General features: G+C 37.3%; 1 long non-coding RNA gene across 1 annotated transcript; it reads left to right on the top strand.

Moving 5' to 3' along the window:
* The first annotated feature begins 236 nt into the window (after positions 1 to 236).
* LOC121685839 lies at positions 237 to 1,839 on the top strand. Its single transcript, XR_006023454.1, has 4 exons — positions 237 to 437; positions 1,017 to 1,110; positions 1,196 to 1,282; positions 1,516 to 1,839. It is a non-coding gene; the product is annotated as an uncharacterized LOC121685839 (long non-coding RNA).
* Positions 1,840 to 17,496: the final 15,657 nt, after the last annotated feature.

The following is a 17,496-nucleotide window of genomic DNA, read 5'->3' on the forward strand; positions in this document are numbered from 1 at the left end:
ATAAGTTTAACCAAAGTTCTTAGCTGCTAGCTAGCTAGCGAACATTCCCATTCACTTTCCGTTTACTGTGCTAACGTTAGCTAGCTAGCTAGCTCGGTTAACGGGGCAAAATGAAATTATTCATTCCGTGTCCGAAAGAGTGTTTCATTGGCATCACACACAAACAATGGGTGCGTTCGAAACGGGCAAAACTGCTACCTTTTAAGATATCTAACTGGGGAGCGAGGCAGCGAGTGCGTTTCCAAACCGAAAAAAATAATTTTGCTGCCTTCTAAGATATCTTAGATTTCATAAATAACGGTCATTTTTGAAGTCAGCATCGATGCTCACTTCATGCTCCCTACTACCCATAATCCTCCGCGGCCGGCTGTGAATTTGTCAAATTAAAAGAATAAAGATTGCTGACCAGGTCGAGAAGTCCGACTTTGTGTACAAATGTAAGTATTTTTTTGGACTTTTCTTACATTTTATCACTTCTATCTCTATAAAGTTACCGAGAAATACACAAGATACTATCAGAAAATATCGCTATTGTATCCAGCAAAGTTGGTTATACATGCGAATTTTACAATTGTTAGCCAGCTAGCTAACATTATAACAGGACTTAACGTAACCGTAACGGTAACAATGTCCGTGGAAGCAACACAGTAACATTAATAGAACTTCGAGTTAACGTTAACGTTTGATCTTTGGCAGTTTCATGATGCCAATGTTTGAATTCACAATTGAGCTAACTCGTTTCCAGATATGATAATCTGAATCCAAAGCTGCTAGCTCAATCTAGTAGTAAACAGTAAACTTGTTGATTAACGTTACGATAATAAGAGTAGGCAAACCACTCTTTACTTTAACATAATTTCTCACATCACGTTAGCATCAACAGGTTGCTACCACCGCTGCCTAGGCTCGACAAACAAAGCATTATGTTACCAAAATAGTTACCTGATTAAGACCATCAAGCTATCTTGTAGTGAAAAAATAATTAACTAAAGTGTTTGACGGTTATTTCCCCGTAGGGACATCCGATGACACTGCCAGGTTCATCCAGGCAAGGGGGGAGGCAGATCGGCTCTTCACAGGCCAGAGGAACAGTGCCATGGATGGCTGGAAGTAAGTTTTAGTTAACTGTTAGAGGGATGCTTTAAAAACAAGTGAGTACAGTATTTAGCTCTGATTCAATTTACTGTTTGTGTAGACAGGTCCTCAGGTCTGTTGGCCTGAAGGAGAAGGTGACCCCACAACAGGCCCGTAAAAAGTGGGACAACCTTAAAAAAAATACAAGGTATGACCAGACCATTGTCCCAACAGTAAAATGTTTGTTTCAATGTAGGCTAATTTATGAACCAATAGATCATTAAGTAAAATAAAAGTGTAGGATAAAATTATTTCAAATTAGTTAAGACTACTACACGGCCATCTGTGATTCTGTTACTGGTTACAGTAAATTATGTTACTGGTAGTTAGAAAACTGTTGTCCATTCTTCTATTGCTAATTACATACTCATTTATCTGTAGGAAATGAAAAACCCCCCAACAGGAACAGGGACAGATGCTGGGGAGGACACAGCAGCCTCGTGGCCATGGTTCTGTGCCATGGATGAGATTCTGGGGCAGAGGCACTCTATCTCCCCACCAGTGATCCGTGCCTCCATGTCCCCGATCTCATCCAGGGAAGCAGAGCCCCCCCAGAAAAGAAGCAGCTTTGCTGCTTTCTTGAGGGAGCAATTTGAGAGAGAGGAGCAAATGGAGAAGGAGAGGCAGAGGGCAGCCGACGAGCGCTTTGCCCGTCTGTTAGCGGTGTTGGAGAGAATGGCAGACAAATAAAAAAATATTTTTTTATTAGGCATACTGTATTTTGTCACTTTTGAGAGCTATAGGTATAACAATCTTCAAGTGAATTAAGTTAAGCTAGGCAAGAGGGATATCAACATGATATTTACTGTAAAGTGTATTTTTTACAAATAACATGACACAACAACAGAGTTTATATAAGTTTAAAACCCTTTATTGGATTATTATCTATCTATTTCTAGATTCTAAAATCTAGTTTTTTTAAAGCTGCCTAAGAAAGCCAAATCTCTACACCAATTTCAGTGGCGAGGGAAAACTCCCACACAGGGAGAAACCTCGGGAGGGCCCAGGCTTAGGCAGCGACCACCCTCCTTGGTCATGCTATTTAAAAGTAACCCTCTCGATGTTCCTGTAACAACATGAACAATAGGTTATTCAACAGTGTGAACTGATTTCATTAACAGTGATTAGAAGTATAACTGGAGTAAATGTGTTAATGAAAGCATCAAACATCAACAGCAAGAACTGATTTCTGATTACAACTATTCACTGGATAAGAAGTTAATTAAAAAATATTAACAGTAGAATAGTAATCTGCTTAAACAAGTAACTATAACTGGAAAGTAACCCAGGCTTCTTTCGATGTTCCTGTAACAACATGAACAACAGGTTATTAAACAGTGTAAACTGATTTCAGTAACAGTGATTACAAATATAATGTAATAAGGTATGTGCCAAGGATCCGTAAAGGCCAACCTTCACGGCACAACATGAGCTGCCAATTATTGCAAGAGGGAGAAGACTACACAGCTACACAAATAAATTAGTGTACGTTCAACTCCTCTGCTATTCTGTTTCGCAGGGCCATCCCACTGGCAGTCTCAGCTTCACATCCAGGGTCCAGGTCATCCAATGGCAAGACATCATCATTGCGCAGACATATGTTGTGCAGCACTGTGCATGCAACAATGACGTCTGGGTCAAATGAGACATCCACCTCCAAGGCATGCAAGAAGATGACCCGCCACGAGTCTTCATCATGCCAAATACCCGCTCTATTATCGAACGACCACTGGAGTGATGCCTATTATACCTGTAGGTAAGTGGTTAAAATAAAATGATGTTTGAATAATTGCAATGTTTGACATTCCAATTGAAATCAGATACTTTATGGAGTACCAACCTCTGCCTTGTCACTCCCCTAACAGGGTTCTTGTATGGTGTGAGGAGACCAATGGGCTGCTCCAGACAGGGGTAGCCTCCATCACCCAACAAGAACGTACCCGGGGGTGGATATATGGCGCGGCGGTATAGAGGGCTGTTCCTCAGGACCCTGGCGTCATGGACAGAACCTGGGAAACCAATAAAAACATCAATGAAGCGACCGGCATGATCACAAACTGCCTGCAACTGATAGGATGTGAATAGCTTGCGGTTTCTGTAGCACTGTGCATGAGGTTCTCCTGGGGCCTTGATACGGATATGGCAGCCATCGATGGCTCCCATGGCCTTACGGAACACCACATGCTCAGCCAACCTAGCAAAGCCGTTAGATACTTCCTGTAGCTCCTCTGCAGTGGATGGCACCCTGATAACCCGTGGCATCACTGCCACGATAGCCCCACAGACACGGTGCACAACATTGTGCACCGTAGACTTAGGCATATCGAATGCCCGGGATACAATACGATAGTATAACCCGCTGGCCAACCAAAACAAGAACACCAGGACTTCAATCACTGGACCCCATCCATGATGACGCTCCTGCTGCAGCAACACCAGCAGACCTGTGATGGAGGCCCTGTTCAGCCTAAAGTCTGGCCTGGTTTCTTTCTCCTCGTCAAAGAAGAGCCTGAGGATGGGCATGGCCCAGTTCATCTGGGCATAAACCATGAGACTCTGCAAACAATATGGCATGAAATCAATGATGTAAACGATGTTTATCGATGTCAATAAATGTCTTTAGTCAACGTTGTGCTTTGTGCATTACTATCTGTTTCTGTATCTAGCCATTATGGTGAACATGTCTGTTATCTTCAGTTGAATCTATAACTGTATCACTATCTATCACTGCATCATTTCACCAATGTGTTTTATACATACCTCTATTGCGTTTTTTTTACTGATTAAGTGTAGCCTATGTTTGTGGTATACTTATCAGTGAGCTTTCTGGCTAAAAGCGACCGAGTATTGACTTCAATAAGCAGTAGCCTACAGAAACATCACAATTAACAGTTTATAGTATAGCCATACGGCGTAAATCTAGCGTATCGTTAGCAAAGACGCTCATATACTGTTAATGTCGATAATTACATAGGACTATAGCCTATATATTTGACCTACTAGGTAACGTTAGCCACTGGGTCTGTTACCGCTACACTAGCTGCTATTTTACCTCAGGAGTTCACATTAATGTTCTGGCTTAAGTTGCCGCTGGGCTCACCTCGATATTCGCCAGATGCCAATACGCAGCTAGCATCTTGAGACGTCTCTGGTGGGCTCGTGACAACGTTGACGTGATGACACCACACATTGTCGCTATCTAAATAGAGAGTTCGAAACCAACTGTCTGTTAAGATATCTGACAAGTCATGTCTAGTGCGACAGCTCTCTATGTAGGGAGGGAGGTAGCAGGCAGCCGTCTTCCGTTTCGAACACACCCAATGACTGTAAAATTGTATACAAAATTATATGTATATGTTATTATTGCTTATTCAGAGAAAAGTTTATGTTTTGACACGCCTATTTAGGAGTCCGGAACTAGTGCCATTTCGTTCCATTGGTGAATCGTCTTATGATTCATCTTAGTTACTATAGAATCTTTGGTGTAGTCTTAATAGGGCCAGTTTGTATGCTTAAAGCCTGAGACTGGCAGTTGATCCAGGTGGCTGGAACACCTGGCATAGGATTCTAATTGCTTAACGGCTCTATTGTGATGTCATCAGCCCATGTTAAGTCTATGGGGAAATTTTGACTAGTTTTTAATTAATAGTTTAAAAAGTATAAAAGTTACAAAGCTGAAAAATACATAGCCCACATGTCCTAAGTAAGACCTACGTAACATAGTTTGAATGAAGTTTCTACGTTAAACAGTTGAAGCTGCATTAAATGCGTTAGAAGAAGAACTAGAAAAGCATTTCCTGAAGGAAATACAGTGCATGAAAATGCAAAAATATGATGTAAAATATCATACAGAGTAAAAACAAACTATATTGGTTGCTAGGTAGATGAGGTTTAATATAGTTGGAATGACTGAACAGTTAAATAAGTGGATAGTTTAAATGGTTAAATTATTTAGGTAGATAGTTGACGATAACTGACACTTGGAATGGCTCTAATGTTTGCTAGTAGTTATGCTAACTATGTTAACAAAGATAATAATGTTAACCAAGTTACTATGCTAACTAGCATGCTAACAATGTTAAAATGCTAAGTATGCTAACCATGTGACTTAGCTAACTTAGCTAATCATTTTTAGTAGTTATGCTAACTATGCTAACTAACATGCTAACTATGCTAACCATGTGACTTTGCTAACTTAGCTAATCATTTTAAGCAGTTTTGCTAAAAATGCTAACTAGCATGCTAACTATGCTAACCATGTTACTTAGCTAATCATTTTTAGCAGTTTTGCTAAAAATGCTAACTAACATGCTAGCATGCTAACTATGGTAATTAGCTAACTAGCTACAGTGGGTAGGAGTCATAGTTGATGACAAGTAACAGTTACAATGGCTGAACAGTTAAAAAGTTCAGTAGTTGAAAGGGTTAAATTGTTTAACAGTGAAATATCATAGTGAGGACTTTTATTTTGAAACAGTTTTTGGCAGAGGAAGCAGTTGAACAGGATGTGTAGTCTTAATAGGGCCAGTTTGTATGCTTAAAGCCTGAGACTGGCAGTTGGTCCAGGTGGCCTGAACACCTGCCATAGGATTCTAATTGCTGTGATGTCATAAAGGGCAATGTTAAGTCAATGGGGAAATTTTGATCGTTTTTAATTAATAGTTTAAAAAGTATAAAAGTTACAAAGATGAAAAATACAAAGCCCACATGTCCTAATTAAGACCTACGCGTCAATGTTTGAATGAAGTTTCTACGTTAAACGGTTGAAGCTGCATTAAATGCGTTAGAAGAAGAAGAACTAGAAAAGCATTTCCTGAAGGAAATACAGTGCATGAAAATGCAAAAATATGATGTAAAATATCATACAGAGTAAAAACAAACTATATTGGTTGCTAAGTAGATGAGGTTTAATATAGTTGGAATGACTGAACAGTTAAATAGGTGGATAGTTTAAATGGTTAAAATATTTAGGTAGATAGTTGACGATAACTGACAGTTGGAATGGCTCTAATGTTTGCTAGCAGTTATGCTAACTATGTTAACAAAGATAATAATATTAACAAAGTTACTATGCTAACTAGCATGCTAACAATGTTAAAATGTTAAGTATGCTAACCATGTGACTTACTTGCTAACTTAGCTAATCATTTTTAGCAGTTATGCTAACTAGCATGCTAACATGCTAAATATGCTAACCATATTACTTAGCTGACTTAGCTAATCATTTTAAGCAGTTTTGCTAAAAATGCTAACTAGCATGCTAAAATGCTAGCATGCTAACTATGCTAACCATATGACTTAGCTAACTTAGCTAATCATTTTAAGCAGCTTTGCTAAAAATGCTAACTAGCATGCTAACTATGCTAACCATATGACTTAGCTAACTTAGCTAATCATTTTAAACAGTTTTGCTAAAAATGCTAACTAGCATGCTAACATGCTAACTATGCTAACCATGTTACTTAGCTAACTTAGCTAACTAGCTACAGTGGGTAGGAGTCATAGTTGATGACGAGTAACAGTTACAATGGCTGAACAGTTAAAAAGTTCAGTAGTTTAAAGGGTTAAATTGTTTAACAGTGAAATATTGTAGTGAGGACTTTTATTTTGAAACAGTTTTTGGCAGAGGAAGCAGTTGAACAGGATGTGTAGTCTTAATAGGGCCAGTTTGTATGCTTAAAGCCTGAGACTGGCAGTTGATCCAGGTGGCCCGAACACCTGCCATAGGATTCTAATTGCTGTGATGTCATAAAGGCCCAATGTTAAGTCAATGGGGACATTTTGATAGTTTTTAATTAATAGTTTAAAAAGTATAAAAGTTACAAAGATGAAAAATACAAAGCCCACATGTCCTAATTAAGTCCTACGCGTCAATGTTTGAATGAAGTTTCTACGTTAAACGGTTGAAGCTGCATTAGCTGCGTTAGAAGAAGAAGAATAACTAGAAAAGCATTTCCTGAAGGAAATACAGTGCATGAAAATGCAAAAATATGATGTAAAATATCATACAGAGTAAAAACAAACTATATTGGTTGCTAGGTAGATGAGGTTTAATATAGTTGGAATGACTGAACAGTTAAATAAGTGGATAGTTTAAATGGTTAAATTATTTAGGTAGATAGTTGACGATAACTGACAGTTGGAATGGCTCTAATGTTTGCTAGCAGTTATGCTGACTATGTTAACAAAGATAATAATGCTAGCCAAATTACTATCCTAACTAGCATGCTAACAATGTTAAAATGTTAAGTATGCTAACCATGTGACTTAGCTAACTTAGCTAATCATTTTTAGCAGTTATGCTAACTATGCAAACTAGCATGCTAACTATGCTAACCATGTTACTTAGCTAACTTAGCAAATCATTTTTAGCAGATTTGTTAAAAATGCTAACTAGCATGCTAACATGCTAATTATGCTAACCATGTTACTTAGCTAACTTAGCTAATCATTTTTAGCAGTTTTGTTAAACATGCTAACTAGCATGCTAACATGCTAGCATGCTAACTATGCTAACCATGTGACTTAGCTAATCATTTTAAGCAGTTTTGCTTAAAATGCTAACTAGCATGCTAACATGCTAGCATGCTAACTATGCTAACCATGTGACTTAGCTAACTTAGCTAATTATTTTTAGCAGTTTTGCTAAAAATGCTAACTAGCATGCTAACATGCTAGCATGCTAACCATGTGACTTAGCTAACTTAGCTAATCATTTTTAGCAGTTTTGTTAAACATGCTAACTAGCATGCTAACATGCTAGCATGCTAACTATGCTAACCATATGACTTAGCTAATCATTTTAAGCAGTTTTGCTAAAAATGATAATTAGCATGCTAACTATGCTAGCATGCTAACCATGCTACTTAGCTAACTAGCTACAGTGGGTAGGAGTCATAGTTGATGACAAGTAACAGTTACAATGGCTGAACAGTTAAAAAGTTCAGTAGTTTAAAGGGTTAAATTGTTTAACAGTAAAATATTATAGTGAGGACTTTTATTTTGAAACAGTTTTTGGCAGAGGAAGCAGTTGAACAGGATGTGTAGTCTTAACCCTCTGTACCCCGTAACGGCCGTCGCCGGCCGTGCTGTTCTTCCCCGTAACGGCCGTGAGCGGCCGGTGTTTTTTCATGGATGAATACAGGCGATCACTTAATTTCTACAGCTTATGTACACTACAGATCAATATTTTAGATCCCCTTCGATGTATTGTCATAATCAAACACATATGTTTGTATTGATTTATTTTTAGATATTTGCGTTTTTTTACGATATGTGCCTGTTTCTGCTCCGTGGCCGCTGTGGTTCAGCTGATATGAATGATGGCATGTGTCCAAGATATCTAACAAACGTCACTCATCTTGCCATGATCAATTTGGCACAGCAGTCGTAGGATTTGTAACACTTTACTCTTTTCCCCAGCCATCAAAACAAAAAAATCTGCTTGTAGGCTTTGATATATGTTGATCTTTTATGCTACGAGATGTGCCTATCTGCTCCGTGCGGCTGCAGCAGTTCAGCCGATATGAATGAGGACTCAAGTCTCAAAGTTACAGTAGCCTATGCTATCTGCCAAATCGTCACTCATGTCACTGTGTCACATCAATCATAGGATTTGTTACAATTTACTTCTTTTCCCGCCGTCAGGACCTACAATTCTAAACATTATAGCCTCCGAAATCACGAGACAGAGTAACAGGCAAAGAGATAATGTCTTCTGCACCGAAACGCCGCAGGTTTAGTCTGGCCGAGACGGTTTTGATGTGCACTGATCCATCTCAGGTGCTGGAAGAAGATCTTCCCATATTGGATGGCAATGACACTGATGTAAGTTGTAAATGTAATGTCGGCAATAAAAGAATATGACCGTAAACAAAATATGTCAGTGATCGCTAAGTTGATTGCTAAGTTTAGCGCTAACTTTCTAACGTTGAACACTAAGACTAGTTACTGTAACACTTCAACAAGTGCAGTGCGGCGCTGGGATGTCTTTTACCTTTTTGCCGAAAAATTCAGAAAACATGAAATTTCTTCATTCCTGTCTTCTAATCTGCTAGATCCATACAAGACATTGGCATAGATTTGGCATTACTTCCATACGTTGTTAGCTAGCTCACTATGGCAGTCATCAGAGTAGGCTAATCCATATCGAGTGACAACAAAACTTCTGAATGGATGTCAATTGGTTACGTCAGGGGTGTTCACCTTTGACCTAGATTTTGTTGCGAGAGCTGGATGGATGGATGGATAGATAGATAGATAGATAGATAGATAGATAGATAGATAGATTTATTATTATTATTATTATTATTATTATTATTATAACAGACTGTAGATAGGGCTAATATTGAATCCGAACAGACTTTTGGTGTGCAACTTTCATTGTCAGATCAATCTGTCGGATGTGTCAGATCACAGCTCTCAAGGTGAGGAGGACAATGAAGTAGGAGAGGCTATGCGAGAAGAGGAAGAGGTAATGATGGAGAGAGAAGAGGCGGAGGAGGCAGGTGAAGCAGTGGAGGAAGAAGTGGAGACCAGAGTGAGAGCCAGGGCAGAGTATAGAAGAGGTCGAGGGATAGGAGGAAGAGGAGGAGGAGGGAGAGGAGGAGGAGGAGGAGGGAGAGGAAGAAGAGGAGGAAGCTTGGGAGTGAGAGGGAGAAACAGTGGGAGAAGGAGACAGAGAGGAAGGGTACAAACACACGACGATCCACCATGGTCTGAATCTATCCCAGTTCCCTCCATCCAGCCTTGTATGGTTGATCCTGGCCCCAGATGTATCTTGACCAACGTGCTGGATATCTTGTGGCAGATGGTTGGGGTGTTATTCATCTCAAATCTAGTGCAGTTTACAAATATGTATGCTGCATCCAGCAATCCCCCCGCCACGTGGTACGATACAACAGAGGAGGAGATGAGGGCCTTCATTGGTTTCAATATCCTCATGGGTATCCATCGTTTACCCTGCCTCGCCGACTTCTGGAGCTCTGATCCATGTGTCAGAGTGCCATATATCGCTGACCGGATATCTCGCAACCGTTTTGAATTAATTTGCCAATTTTTTCAGTGCAGTTCACAAGGAGAGGATACAGATAAGCTGGCAAAAGTTAGGCCATTTATACAAGTGCTACAAGAAAATTTCCCAAAACTGCTTGTGCCCTGGTCTGCGCTGTCTGTGGACGAAGCGATGATTAAATTTGATGGGAGACTGCGTTGGAAACAATATATGCCGAAAAAACCAGTGAAATGGGGCATAAAGTTATGGTGCCTTTGTGACTCTTTGACAGGTTATTGTCTCGCCTTCAATGTCTACACGGGAAAAGATGACGTACAGGGAAAAGGTTTGGCCTACCGAGTAGTTATGCATCTGCTTAGAGGATATTTGGACAAGCACTATCATGTCTATGCAGATAATTTTTTTTCTTCCATTCCCTTGGTGAGAGACTTGCTTGATCATAACACCTACTATTGTGGCACCATCAGAAAGACCTCCAAAGGCTTTCCAACGCAAATCACGGAACCAAAATTAATGATAGGGGAGAGCAGAAAAGTGGGAAGGGATGGGATGATGGTATTGAGGTGGATGGACAAAAGGGATGTGTATATAGTTTCAAGCAATCATGCAGGCAGAGACCAAATGAAGCAAAGATCCAAGTTTAATGCTAATCTAATCTCTTGCCCAGAAGCGGTCCTTGATTACAACAGGAAAATGGGAGGGGTTGACCATCTAGACCAGTTTCGAAGCTACTACAATGTTGGGCGAACTGGAAAGAAATGGTGGAAGTACCTGTTCTGGGGACTGTTTGACATAGCAATTATAAATGCATATATTGTGTGGCAGCTTCAGCTCAGGCCACTTCCTAAGGGCAGGAAAACCTGGGGCCTGAAAGCCTTCAAACTTAAAATCGTGCATGCCCTATGTGATGATTTTTTTGGCAGGAAGCGGGGTGTCCAGGGCATCAATACCCTGGGTATCGACTTTGTAGTGAGTAGGAATTTAAAAGAAGGCCACTCACTTGTGCGCTTTGAGGGCAGGAAAAAGGGATGTGTAAGCTGCATTAGAGCAGGGCGCCGCACCAATAGTGGGCGGTGCATTGAAACTTCGTTTGGCTGCTCAACTTGTTCTGCGCCATTGTGCAAAATGCCACCATGTTTTCATGAATTTCATGGTATGTTATAGTTTATTGAATAGTTAATGAAATGTAATCTGTTAGGTTTGTGTTGCTTCGGTCTAATTAATATAATACTGTTATAATAATAAAAATATATATATATAAATAGATAATGAGGTTTATTATAATAACAATACCTTTATTATTATTATTATTATTTTAGTAGTAGTAGTAGTAGTAGTAATTGCAGTAGTAGTAGTTGTAGTAGTATTTATATTACTATTATTTTATTGTGTTGTATCAATGTAATGGTCTCTTGTCACTAATAATATTGGCCTATTCTAACTGCTGTAATGTTCTGAAATGGTAGTCGCTAAATGAAAATGACAAAATTCCATCTGCTGCTCTTTGCAGACTAGATAAAAAAAATATTAACCCCTGAACTACTCAACAGTTTCATATTTTTTGCAATGTAATACTTAAGTTGGTCTATCATATATTTTTAGATGATATTTTAAGATTGAAAAGCTTCTCTTTTAGTCTTTTAGTTGTCATCATATCACAATTTCTATCATTTCATTCAGATCAATGGCAGTCTATGGAAATTGTGCATACATAATTGGCAATGAATTATATATCATTTAAAAAAGCAGTTTCTGACCTTTAATATGAATGTAACTTGCATTTGACACTTTGCCTTACTTTTTAAGTTATTTTTCATTATTTAAAATATTACTGAAATTGCCTTTTTTTCCTGGAACTTCCAGGAATCAGAGGCATTGTTGTAACATTCTATTGGGGTATAGAGGGTTAATAGGGCCAGTTTGTATGCTTAAAGCCTGAGACTGGCAGTTGGTCCAGGTGGCCCGAACACCTGCCATAGGATTCTAATTGCTTAACGGCCGTATTGTGATGTCATAATCATAATGTTAAGTCAATGGGGAAATTTTGATAGTTTTTAATTAATAGTTTAAAAAGTATAAAAGTTACAAAGCTGAAAAATACATAGCACCCATGTCCTAAGTAAGACCTACGTAACATAGTTTGAATGAAGTTTCTACGTTAAACGGTTGAAGCTGCATTAAATGCGTTAGAAGAAGAATAAGAACTAGAAAAGCATTTCCTGAAGGAAATACAGTGCATGAAAATGCAAAAAATATGATGTAAAATATCATACAGAGTAAAAACAAACTATATTGGTTGCTAGGTAGATAAGGTTTAATATAGTTGGAATGACGGAACGGTTAAATAGGTGGATCATTTAAATGGTTAAATTATTTAGGTAGATAATTGACGATAACTGACAGTTGGAATGGCTCTAATGTTTGCTAGCAGTTATAAGATAATAATGTTAACCAAGTTACTTAACTTAGCTAATGTTTTCATATTTAGTAGTTATGCTAACTAGCATGCTAACATGCTAACTATGTTAACCATGTTACTTAGCTAATAATTTTTAGCAGTTATGCTAACTATGCTAACTAGCATGCTAACTATGCTAACCATGTTACTTAGCTAACTTAGCTAATCATTTTTAGCAGTTTTGCTAAAAATGCTAACTAGCATGCTAACATGCTAACTATGCTAACCATGTGACTTAGCTAACTTAGCTAATCATTTTAAGCAGTTTTGCTAAAAATGCTAACTAGCATGTTAATATGCTAGCATGCTAACTATGCTAACCATGTTACTTAGCTAACTTAGCTAACTAGCTACAGTGGGTAGGAGTCATAGTTGATGACAAGTAACAGTTACAATGGCTGAACAGTTAAAAAGTTCAGTAGTTTAAAGGGTTGAATTGTTTAACAGTGAAATATTGTAGTGAGGACTTTTATTTTGAAACAGTTTTTGGCAGAGGAAGCAGTTGAACAGGATGTGTAGTCTTAATAGGGCCAGTTTGTATGCTTAAAGCCTGAGACTGGCAGTTGGTCCAGGTGGCCTGAACACCTGCCATAGGATTCTAATTGCTTAACGGCTCTATTGTGATGTCATCAGCCCATGTTAAGTCTATGGGGAAATTTTGACTAGTTTTTAATTAATAGTTTAAAAAGTATAAAAGTTACAAAGCTGAAAAATACATAGCACCCATGTCCTAAGTAAGACCTACGTAACATAGTTTGAATGAAGTTTCTATGTTAAACGGTTGAAGCTGCATTAAGTGCGTTAGAAGAAGAATAATAACTAGAAAAGCATTTCCTGAAGGAAATACAGTGCATGAAAATGCAAAAAATATGATGTAAAATATCATACAGAGTAAAAACAAACTATATTGGTTGCTAGGTAGATGAGGTTTAATATAGTTGGAATGACTGAACAGTTAAATAGGTGTATAGTTTAAATGGTTAAATTATTTAGGTAGATAGTTGACGATAACTGACACTTGAAATGGCTCTAATGTTTGCTAGCAGTTATGCTAACCATGTTAACAAAGATAACTAGAAAAGCATTTCCTGAAGGAAATACAGTGCATGAAAATGCAAAAATATGATGTAAAATATCATACAGAGTAAAAACAAACTATATTGGTTGCTAAGTAGATGAGGTTTAATATAGTTGGAATGACTGAACAGTTAAATAGGTGGATAGTTTAAATGGTTAAATGGTTAAATTATTTAGGTAGATAGTTGACGATAACTGACAGTTGGAATGGCTCTAATGTTTGCTAGCAGTTATGCTAACTATGTTAACAAAGATAATAATGTTAACAAAGTTACTATGCTAACTAGCATGCTAACATGCTAGCATGCTAACTATGCTAACCATGTTACTTAGCTAATCGTTTTTAGTAGTGTTGCTAAAAATGCTAACTAGCATGCTAACATGCTAGCGCTAGCATGCTAACTATGCTAACCACGTTACTTAGCTGACTTAGCTAACCGTTTTTAGCGGTTTTGCTAAAAATGCTAATGAACATGTTAGCATGCTAACTATGCTAACCACGTTACTTAGCTGACTTAGCTAATCATTTTTAGCAGTTTTGCTAAAAATGCTAACTAGCAAGCTAACATGCTAGCATGCTAACTATGCTAACCATGTGACTTAGCTAACTTAGCTAATCATTTTAAGCAGTTTTGCTAAAAATGCTAACTAGCATGCTAACATGCTAGCATGCTAACTATGCTAACCATGTGACTTAGCTAACTTAGCTAATCATTTTAAGCAGTTTTGCTAAAAATGCTAACTAGCATGCTAACATGCTAGCATGCTAACTATGCTAACCATGTGACTTAGCTAACTTAGCTAATCATTTTAAGCAGTTTTGCTAAAAATGCTAACTAGCATGCTAACATGCTAACTATGCTAACCATGTGACTTAGCTAACTTAGCTAACTAACTACAGTGGGTAGGAGTCATAGTTGATGACAAGTAACAGTTACAATGGCTAAACAGTTAAAAAGTTCAGTAGTTTAAAGGGTTAAATTGTTTAACAGTAAAATATTATAGTGAGGACTTTTATTTTGAAACAGTTTTTGGCAGAGGAAGCAGTTGAACAGGATGTGTAGTCTTAATAGGGCCAGTTTGTATGCTTAAAGCCTGAGACTGGCAGTTGGTCCAGGTGGCCCGAACACCTGCCATAGGATTCTAATTGCTTAACGGCCGTATTGTGATGTCATAATCATAATGTTAAGTCAATGGGGAAATTTTGATAGTTTTTAATTAATAGTTTAAAAAGTATAAAAGTTACAAAGCTGAAAAATACATAGCACCCATGTCCTAAGTAAGACCTACGTAACATAGTTTGAATGAAGTTTCTACGTTAAACGGTTGAAGCTGCATTAAACGCGTTAGAAGAAGAAGAATAATAAGAACTAGAAAACGCAATTCCAGGGAATTACCAGTGCATGAAAATGCGAAACATATGGTGTGAAATATATTGTTAAAACAGATGATGTGCTAATTGGCAACCAACATGATGAGGTTTAATATAGTTCAAATGACTGAACTAGGTAGATGAGGTTTAATATAGTTGGAATGACTGAACAGTTAAATAGGTGGATAGTTTAAAAGGTTAAATTATTTGCTAGGTAGACAAAGTTTAATATAGTTGGAATGACTGGACAGTTAAATAAGTGGATAGTTTAAATGGTTAAATTATTTGCTAGGTAGATGAGGTTTAATATAGTTGGAATGACTGAACTAGGTAGATGAGGTTTAATATAGTTGGAATGACTGAACAGTTAAATAGGTGGATAGTTTATATAGTTAAATGATTTGCTTGGTAGATAAGGTTTAATATAGTTGAAATGATTGAACGGTTAAATAGGTGGATCATTTAAATAGTTAAATTATTTAGGTAGATAATTGACGATAACTAACAGTTGGAATGGCCCTAATGTTTGCTAGCAGTTATGCTACTATGTTATCAAAGATAATAATGTTAACCAAGTTTTTTTCCTAAAAATGCTAATTAGCATGTTAACTGCTAGCATGCTAACTATGTTACTTAGCTAACTTAGCTAATCATTTTTAACAGTTTTGCTAACTATGCTAACTAGCATGCTAACATGCTAGCATGCTAACTATGTTAACCATGTTACTTAGCTAACTTTGCTAATCATTTTTAGCAGTTTTGCTAAAAATGCTAACTAGCATGCTAACACGTTAGCATGCTAACTCTGCTAACCACGTTACTTAGCTAACTTAGCTAATCATTTTTAGCAGTTTTGTTAAAAATGCTAACTAGCATGCTAACATGCTAACTATGCTAACCACGTTACTTAGCTAACTTAGCTAATCATTTTTAGCAGTTTTGTTAAAAATGCTAACTAGCATGCTAACATGCTAGCATGCTAACTATGCTAACCACGTTACTTAGCTAACTTAGCTAATCATTTTTAGCAGTTTTGCTAAAAATGCTAACTAGCATGTTACCATGCTAGCATGCTAATTATGCTAACCACATGACTTAGCTAACTTAGCTAACTAGCTACAGTGGGTAGGAGTCATAGTTGATGACAAGTAACAGTTACAATGGCCGAACAGTTAGTAGTTTAAAGGGTTAAATTGTTTAACAGTAAAATATTATAGAGAGGACTTTTATTTTGAAACAGTTTTTGGCAGAGGAAGCAGTTGAACAGGATGTGTAGTCTTAATAGGGCCAGTTTGTATGCTTAAAGCCTGAGACTGGCAGTTGGTCCAGGTGGCCCGAACACCTGCCATAGGATTCTAATTGCTTAACGGCCGTATTGTGATGTCATAATCATAATGTTAAGTCAATGGGGAAATTTTGATAGTTTTTAATTAATAGTTTAAAAAGTATAAAAGTTACAAAGCTGAAAAATACATAGCACCCATGTCCTAAGTAAGACCTACGTAACATAGTTTGAATGAAGTTTCTACGTTAAACGGTTGAAGCTGCATTAAGTGCGTTAGAAGAAGAAGAATAATAAGAATAAGAACTAGAAAAGCATTTCCTGAAGGAAATACAGCGCATGAAAATGCAAAAAATATGATGTAAAATATCATACAGAGTAAAAACAAACTATATTGGTTGCTAGGTAGATGAGGTTTAATATAGTTGGAATGACTGAACAGTTAAATAGGTGGATAGCTTATATAGTTAAATGATTTGCTTGGTAGATAAGGTTTAATATAGTTGGAATGATTGAACGGTTAAATAGGTGGATCATTTAAATGGTTAAATTATTTAGGTAGATAATTGACGATAACTGACAGTTGGAATGGCTCTAATGTTTGCTAGCAGTTATGCTAACTATGTTATCAAAGATAATAATGTTAACCAAGTTACTTAGTTAACTTAGCTACTGTTTTCATTTTTAGTAGTTATGCTAACTAGCACTATGTTAACCATGTGACTTAGCTAACCTAGCTAATCATTTTTAGTAGGTATGCTAACTATGCTAACTAGCATGCTAACATGTTAAGTATGCTTACCATGTGACTTAGCTAACTTAGCTAATCATTTTTAGTAGGTATGCTAACTATTCTTGCTAACATGCTAACTATATTAACCATGTTACTTAGCTAACCTAGCTAATCATTTTTAAAAGTTATGCTAACTATGCTAACTAGCATGCTAATATGCTAGCATGCTAACTATGTTAACCATGTTACTTAGCTAACTTAGCTAATCATTTTTAGCAGTTTTGCTAAAAATGCTAACAATGTTAGCAATGCTAACATGCTAACTATGCTAACCATGCTAACTAGCTACAGTGGGTAGGAGTCATAGTTGATGACAAGTAACAGTTACAATGGCTGAACAGTTAAAAAGTTCAGTAGTTTAAAGGGT

The sequence above is a fragment of the Alosa sapidissima genome, chromosome 16, assembly GCF_018492685.1.
Source record: "Alosa sapidissima isolate fAloSap1 chromosome 16, fAloSap1.pri, whole genome shotgun sequence".
Taxonomy (NCBI): Eukaryota; Metazoa; Chordata; class Actinopteri; order Clupeiformes; family Clupeidae; genus Alosa; species Alosa sapidissima.